Source organism: Budorcas taxicolor, chromosome X, assembly GCF_023091745.1.
Source record: "Budorcas taxicolor isolate Tak-1 chromosome X, Takin1.1, whole genome shotgun sequence".
Classification (NCBI taxonomy): Eukaryota; Metazoa; Chordata; class Mammalia; order Artiodactyla; family Bovidae; genus Budorcas; species Budorcas taxicolor.
In genome coordinates, this window is record NC_068935.1 from 26,433,558 (window position 1) to 26,442,100 (window position 8,543).

The following is an 8,543-nucleotide window of genomic DNA, read 5'->3' on the forward strand; positions in this document are numbered from 1 at the left end:
TAGTGCTACAACAAAACCAAATAAATATTAACATTGAATAGAATAAAAGCTATCAAATACCCTCACATCGGTTTAAGTCGAATTTTGTCACCACCTGAGTTTTGGCACCTAACTTACCAAATTAAATTTTCATCACACCTTTTTAATTAGAAATTGCAAATAACAAATTTTAGATGTAACTAACTCATTTAATCCTTCTAAGTACTCTAAGAAGGAAGTTATCTTATTTCTATTTTACAGATGAAAACTATTAGGTATAGAGAGGTTAACTCACACAGTATCCCCCAACAAGTAAGACTCTCAGCTTGCACTGGAACCCAGACAGCCAAGCTCCACAATTGCACTCTTAACAACTATGCTCTATGGCCTCTCTCAAAAATTGCTTGATGGCACCAGACAAACATGTGATAAGTTAAACAGTAATAAACAATTAAAGTATCCAAAACAATAATAGGAAAAATGGCACAAGGCAGCATTTATTCTTTATTCAACAACTATTTATAGAGGATATACCACATGCCAGGTGCTCCAGACATGACGACACATGAACCAGACAAGGTTCATGCAGGTTGCCTTCATGCAGTCAGAGCCCAGTGGGGAAACAGCCCGGCATCAAATAAAGATGATTATGACATGCATGATGGTAAGTATGTAGGACTGCTGTTCGCATCCAGAGGAGGAGAGCAGATCAGGGTCAGGGGTGATAGGGTATAAAATTTGAACTGTTCCTTGACTAGCATTGGGATTTGCAAGGACAGAAAGGAAAAGAGAGGGCTTTTGAAATGGATGATGGCATGGCATCCATTCAAAAGGCCACTACTGTGCACCAACTCCATGCCAAGAATAATGCTAAGCACAAAAGTTCCAAACTAGGTAAAATCCATTTAAACCAACAGAGGATTTCTTGTTAAGAGAATAAGAAGGACAAGTGGGATAGTAGGCCTATGTCCTATCATGGCGAATCCTTGAGTATTAAGTTGAGGGGTTGGAATTTGACCCTGCAGGAGTCACTGAAGGTTATTTGGCAGGTTTCTGCTTCACAATATTCAGATTTATTCCTATGGAATGTCAATGACTATCTGCATTCTTATTTGGGGCCAATTAGACCTCCAAGTTGGATTGCTTTCAAGCAAGAGCTCAGGGCAACAAAATAAATGCCAAGTGTAAATTCATTTAATCCTCAAGGAATAGAGAAAACTCTAATCTCTCAAAGAATAAAGGTATGGCAATTTGAAAACACTGGAGAAGGCAATAGCTAAAGGGAAGTGGCAAGCTCCTCTTAAAATCCCAAAGGCCATTTCTAAAACCTAAGTTATTTCTTCACATGCAAATAAACTTTCCAACCTTCCAAAGTATATTTCCATGAGAAAAAAATTTTTTACAATTCTTTTTTTATTATATTTCTTTATCTGGCTGTGTCCCAGGTGGCACAGTGGTGAAGAATCCGCCTGCCAATGTAGGAGATGCACGGGTTCAATTCCTGGGTTGGGAAGATCCCTTGGAGTAGGAAATGGCAACCCACTCCAGTATCCTTGCCCAGAAAATTCTATGGACAGAGGAGCCTGGCAGGCTACAGTCCACGAGGTCACAAAGAGTAGGACATGACTAAGCGTGGGTATGCACGTGCATGCATGCACACACACACACACATGCTGGGTCTTAGTTGCAGCATATGGGGTCTAGTTACCTAACCAGAGATCAAACCCAGGCCTCCAGCACTGGGAGCACAGGGTCTTGGCCACTGAATCATCAGGGAAGTCCCAAACAAATTCTTAAGTTAAATGATGATCTGATCTTTAACGAGGCTGGTGACAACTTACCTCAGGGCTCTGGTGGACAATGTGACAGTGTAAACTCAGCTGCTTCATAACTTACTCATCTTGGAGTTCCCATTCCCTTACTCCCTTATCTAAGCAGAGTGAAATAAGTCAATTACATATTTTATACATATCAAAGATTTTCATTCTCTTAAACAATTGAGTAGCTAGATATTCTGCTTCCCTCTGCAAAACAAATTTTATTTACATCCACTAATTTTTTTTTCAGTCATCGACCTTCCACAGAAAAGTAGGTAAAAAAGACTCTCCAATGGTTTCCCACTATTTTTGAGAATCAAATTATTTCTCAGACTCTGTAGGCCCTGCATTACCTATTACTGACTCCTTCCAGGCTCCCTAACTCCTTTAAAGCTCACTAGTTTCCATCCATCCTGGCTTGTTTTCTGTTCTTCAAATATCTCAAGTTTGTTTTTCTGTCTCAAGGTCTTGGCTCTTACTCTTCTCTCAGCTCTTGATGAGGTAGGCTGACAAGGTAAGAGCGATCTCTCTTCTTTCACATCTCTGTTCAAAGGTCACCTTTGCTGCGAGGCCTTTCCAAACCACCCTTGCTACAAAGGCCCTTTCCAGTTTTCCATCTAATAGTATTTCCACCATTGTTCTCACTACCATCTGTAAGGATCTTCTTCATTTGTTTCCTTACCTACTGTCCATATTCTCTGGTGGAATATAGCCTCTGTGAGACTCCAGAAGATCAAGGATTACACCTCTTATAATTTACCATTGTGGCTAGCACATGGCCTGGCAAATAGAAGGTGCCCAACAGATTTTGTAAAATAAATTATTAAATGATTGAAGAATATATTTAAAAGCTGACTGCTATGAATGTCAGTAACTTGAGAAAAACCTTTTCACCTAATTTTGAGATGTTTTCTCTAGAGCTGTTCATTTTTAAAAATTCTTTCTACATATTTTTTTCTGAGATCTGAGGATACCTGACAAGTTGTTGTGCTAGTTCACGGCAAGAAAAATATACCAATGGATTAAAGAGAAAATGCTTCAAGGAGATTGTAGCAGTTTATTAAACACCAATAAAATCAAACAATTTAAAAAATTGGTTAGTCTCATTTCACTAATGTAAGTCAAATTACATGAAGAAAAGTAATTTAAAATGTAAAGAAATGAAAAAGAGAATTCAGCAGCAAAGTGTAATTATGTTCAATTATGTTTACTAACTTCAGAAATATCCAGTTTGATAACTCCTGGATGTACCAGGTGGATTATCAAACACATTTTGAGGAAGAGTCTAAAGATCCAGAGCAAAATGCCTATGACAAACTCATATCCACCTTTATTTTTTTCTGGCAAACATAAATAGTTCATATTAGGGCAATCTTAGCTTAGACTTAGTATCAGTAATAATCACAAAAGGAAAAAAAATGACATAGTAACATAAACTCTTTTCTTTGAAACAGTTGGCAAGTTTGTATATCTTTCCAGAAAGGGTTGCCAAGAAAATTACAGATTTAGAAGGGTAGGCCTATTTGTATAAATCCCCTTTCCCAAGTATACCCATTTTTCAAAAGGACTAAAGAGAAGTCAGAAATTTACCAAATCAATGAGGGAAACTACAGATCAACTGAAAGCCATATAACTAAACTGATGATCAGTTAATATTTATATTAACTTTAATATAAATATTCTTTAATATTCTTGTGAAAACCACTTTCCTTAGAGCAACACCATAAACCCCATACTGTCACACCACCCTTTCTTAAAAGGAGCTTATAAAAATGGCAGATTAAAAGCACTGGGAATTTGAGGCTCTTATTTATCCGTTTTAAAAATACATCATTTGATGTTGCAGCAGAAACAACATGCATTGTCTCACGGCCAAAAAAAATGCTCCCAGGACAGTGAAATTTAGCTGTCTCCTTCATTCACAACTTGGTTTCTTCTGAGATGATTGCCAATTAGTGCACATTGTGTCAATGACAACACCTGGTCACACACCAAGTAAACAATTCTATCACTGTTAAATGTAAGGAGATTAAAAAAAAAAAAACACATGCAGACAAGGAAGCTAATATTTTTAAATGTAAAATGATGTCATAACTATAACTACTTAATGGATTATCTCATTTTTCTCAGTTTTCAAACTTCAACACTGGATATAGCCCATTTCCAGGAACACAGCCGCCAAGGTCGGCCTATGCTAGTTCACTGTATCTGCCTCCACGTCCAGCTTCTTCATTCAATTTTCTTCACGAGCTAATTAGAGCATGGAAGTGAGTAAACGAACCTCAGTATGGGAGCACGGGGAGAAGGCAGTAGGCTGGTGCCGTGTGAAACTGTCTTCAGCAAACAGAAAAGTCATTCCTTTGACATGGTTTTTAAATTCTGCTTCTTGAGGGTACATACAGATATGTGATCTGCAGTAAGAAATTGTGGCTTCTCAACAACAACAACAAAAAAAGGCAGGGACCCTCCCAACAGATTCAGTGTTAAACCCCAGAGTCTGTCAGTTCCAATTCAGTGGGTTTGGTAACCAGCTTAGGCTAACTTGAGTGACTTTATCCCAAACTACTAGTCCTCTGACAACACTGAAACGCTGAACACTCCAGTTTGCAAGAATAATGGAGCCAAGCATCAAGGTCCCTCCCACTGTCTCTCTCTACGGCCTGCTTGGCAGCGTGGGAAGAATCAGACGGAGGACCATGTGCTAGGATTAAATACAAACATACATATATCCATTCTCAGTGCTTGTGGTTCTTGGACTAAGTTACTGAACACTAGGAAAAAAACAAACTTGCAAGTTCTTTAGATGATGTTTACTAAAGGCTCGTTCCCATCACTCTCAGTACACCGTACAGTAGACTGGAAGCTTCCAAGAAAATCATTAGTGAACTGTGATTAATCCAAAGCAGCCTAGACTTCTCAGAGATGAAGACACTCAAAGCAGAGTTAAAAGCTTCGAGGAAGAGACGAGGGTGCTCCTGACTCGGCAGCCAGCAGCGAAGCCTCCCAAGTTAGAAGATTCGGAGGGAGGGATGGATTAGGAGGCACAAAGCAGAAACTGTGAGAAGGCAAGAGACAGCGGGGCCCGAGGCGGGCAGAGAGACCCCAGACCGTCAAGGGCAGCGACAGCCCCGGAGGAGAAGATCTTAGAGGGGTAACAAAGAAGGAAAGGAAAACTAGGCACAGTGGTCCTCCAAGAACCCAGGCGACGGGCGGAGCCAGCGAGTCGGGGAGTGAGAGATGAGAGGTGCGGGCAGGAGGGCGTACCCCGACAAGTGAGAGAAAATGGGTTGTGGGGACGGAGGGAGGGCGTGTAAAGAGCGGAGGTAACCCCCTGTACGCCTGCAGGTCACAACTCCTGACCGCGCGCCGCCTGGCCTCGCCGGGTTCCCGGGGCGCGAAGGCGGCCGATGGAGCCGCTGCCACTTTAGGACCCTGCCTCACCTTGTTTGCCGCGTCCCGGCGTCCCGCCGCCCGTCCGCCTGCTGCTGCGCTCCGAGGGCCGAAGAGCAAGTCGCGCGCAGCCGGGGCTCCGACCTGCGGCGAGGCAGCAGCCCCCAGTCCTCCGCACCCCCTTGCTCGCCCCGGTCACTTCGCCTCGCTCTCCCGTAGGCGGAGAGCACGGACCCTACCCCGAACGCCGCTCCGCTGATTTGAAACGCTCCGTCCCAGGGTTCCCCGGAATAGGAGCAGCGCTGCTGCGGCCGCAGCGGCGGAGCCTCCGCCTGACCTCATTGGGGGGGGGGGGGGAACAGGGGGAAGGGGGGCGGGAGCCCAGTTGAGGAGGGGAGGGGGAGGGAGCGCGCGGGCGGGGGAAACATGGCGGCGGGGGCGGCCCCGGCGGCGCCTGCGCGGGAGGCGGGGGAGCTGGGGTAGGACCTAGTGTAGGGTCCGAGCGCAACTCCGCGGCCGCCGGCTGCGTGGCGAGGAGGGGCGGGAGGCGGGCTGGTCGCGCAGTGGCCCCCACGCCTCCGAAACCAGGACACTCGGCTTAGAGCACACACGGCCCCTGGTGCCCAAGACAGAAGAGGTGAAAACTGTCAAATATCCGGGGACACGGCGCGCCCGCCAGGAGGAGCGCCCCGGCCCCGAGCCTCCTGCCCGCTCTTGTCGCGGCCCCTCGTGGTCGCAGAGGGCCCGGGCGCAAGGTGTCCCCTCAAGCCACTTCACATCGGTGGGGAGCGCACCTCAAAAGAAGCCTGACCCGGGATGTCACACAACTACTGTTCATCACTCTTCAGATGCGCTTCATCTTTTCCCCCTGCGGGAAGTACAGACGATTAAGAAACAAGAACAAATACGACACTTTACCCAGCGTCTGCTAAGCACGAGCGCTGAATTATGAACGCACTGAACTCTTACAGCTAATCCACAAGGTCCACAGGTAGTGTTGTCTCCATTGCACAACTGCCAAGACCGAGGTGTCAAAGTCAAATTATTACTTGCCCAAGGTTACATAATTGGTAAGGGGCAGAACAGGGCCCAGGGTCCCAAGCAGCCTGATTCCAGCGCCCAAGTTCTTAACCGCTGTGCCATGCTCTTTCCATACTGGTGGAACTGCTTATTCTGAGTCACAATCTTGACTCTCCCCCCAGTTCTGCCAGCCAAGCCCCCAACAAAAACCCCAGTCAAGCCTGTTTTTCCCCCTCGCAGGTCTTCTATTCATTCTTTGCCTTCTTGACGGTTATAGCCTGGGGCCACCTTCTTACACTTCTTTCTTTGCCTTTTCTTATAATTCCAGACTCCTCCTCAGAAAAATAATGGGAGCGTGCTGTTAGCAACCAGTTCACTCAGTTTGTTTTTTAAGGAAAGTGATGGGGTGGGTGTGGGACGGTAGTTCTTTATGTTTTGTAACATTTCTCTTTGCCTACCAGTAAACTCGTCAGGTGTCTGAGAGCTCAACATTGCTGACTTGGTATTTCAAATTCCCTCCACTGAAATTCTAGTAGTGCGTTTTAAGTAACTTTGAAATAATCAAAAACTGGCAAGAACTGAAGCTATCACCACATTGTTAGACTTTATGAAACTGGTAAAAAGAAAGGGAGAACTCCAAATGCACATGGAATTTATATCATCTTTTACCTGCCTGTCAATGGATTCAATACAATGCATCTTTGTTAACAGGCATGGATGCATTCATTGGCTTCTCCACCATGCTTATTTAATAATTATCACCGTATACCTATGCTACACACAAAATGTCTGTTAGGTAGAAAGCACCTGTTACGAGAGTTTACAGTCTCAATGATGAGATGTGTTTAAAGCAATTGATTTCAGTGTGTATGAAAAATCTGGCACGTTAAGTTAAAAATAAACAAGTGAATACAACTGAGTGAAATACATCCAAGATACTGCTTCATCCCGGCCATAAAAACGTTTAAGTGGGGTAGTTTTACAATACATTTTCAAACAGAAATGATGGGGAAATAGGGTAATCACGTGTGGCCATAGCCTCCCCAATCCACCCTATGAGAAAACCCTCCAGATACATAGCAAGGACGGGGGTATTTATGGAATCTGCATTTGAACGATCTGATAGGAATCAGATAGATTACAAATAGACTTAACTGATAGGAATTAGTTGTTGTTTGGGTTAGAATGCTTTGAATAGTTAATCTAGCGGACAGAGCACCCTGACTTGGAGTCAGAAGACATGAGATATGTTACGTTAACACCACCATTTCTCTTGAGTGTGTCTTCCTGAATTTAGAGTGGGGTAATGAAGATATTGGACTGATCTGCCTCACAGCATTGTTCCAGGTTTAAAAAAAAAAGTCGTGAAAGTACCTTGTAAACTTGTAAAAATTATATATAAAATGTAAAACAATGTTTTTCTTAAATCAGACTGATTAGCCACTAGAAGCTAGGGATGTAATTATGAAAGATGTTACAAGTTACCCTGTAGCCAAAAATGTCAAGAATTAGACAAAGAGTTTGTAATGAAATAGGATAAACTCTGAAGAATGGGGAGATGTAACAGAGGTTCAAGAAATTAGAGAACAAGTCAAAACAAAATAATAATGGTGAAAAGAATGCTGAAAATGGTGATGGCTATTGTGTGCTGAGGGCTTCCCCTGTGGCTCAGCGGTAAAGAATCTGCCTGCAATGCAGGGGACGAGGGTTCAATCCCTGGGTTGGGAAGATCCCCTAGAGGAGGACATGGCAACCCTCTCCAGTATTCTTACCTGGAGAATCTCTGGACAGAGGAGACTGGCAGGCTACAGTCCTTGGGGTTGCAAAGAGTCAGAGCACACACACACACATTATGGGCTGAACTGTACCCCGCCCCCAAATTCATATGTTGAATCTTAAGTATCTCAGAATATAATGTTACTTGGAGATGAACTATTTAAATAGGTAATCAAATTAAGATGAGATCTTTAGGGTGGGCCCTAATCACTCATGACTGTTGTCCTTATGAGAGGAAATTAGGACACACACAGGCATACACACTGACCATGTAAGGACATAGTGGGAAGCCAGCCATCTGCAAGGCAAGGAAAGAAGCCTCAGAGGAAACCAAACCTGTTGACACCTCAGTCTCAGACACACAGGCTCTATGAGAACTGTGAGAAAATAAATTTCTGCTTATTGTTGTTTAAGCCATCCAGTCTGTGATACTTTGTGTCTACTGTAACAAAAAAAAAGCCCAACATAACAGTAAAAATTGAAATGGCAACTGGACATCCTCTGTATTAGTTAACTGTTAATTGCTGCATAACAAATTGCCACAAACCTGGTACTGGTCTC

General features: G+C 43.7%; 1 protein-coding gene across 1 annotated transcript in view; it reads right to left on the reverse strand.

The window, feature by feature from the left end:
- KLHL13 (kelch like family member 13) overlaps nt 1-5,419 on the reverse strand; it is a 200,525-nt gene extending 195,106 nt beyond the window's left edge. The window contains exon 1 of the mRNA XM_052663078.1: nt 5,238-5,419. The gene's annotated coding sequence lies outside the window, so the exon portion shown is untranslated. The remainder of the gene's footprint in view (nt 1-5,237) is intronic.
- Nucleotides 5,420-8,543: the final 3,124 nt, after the last annotated feature.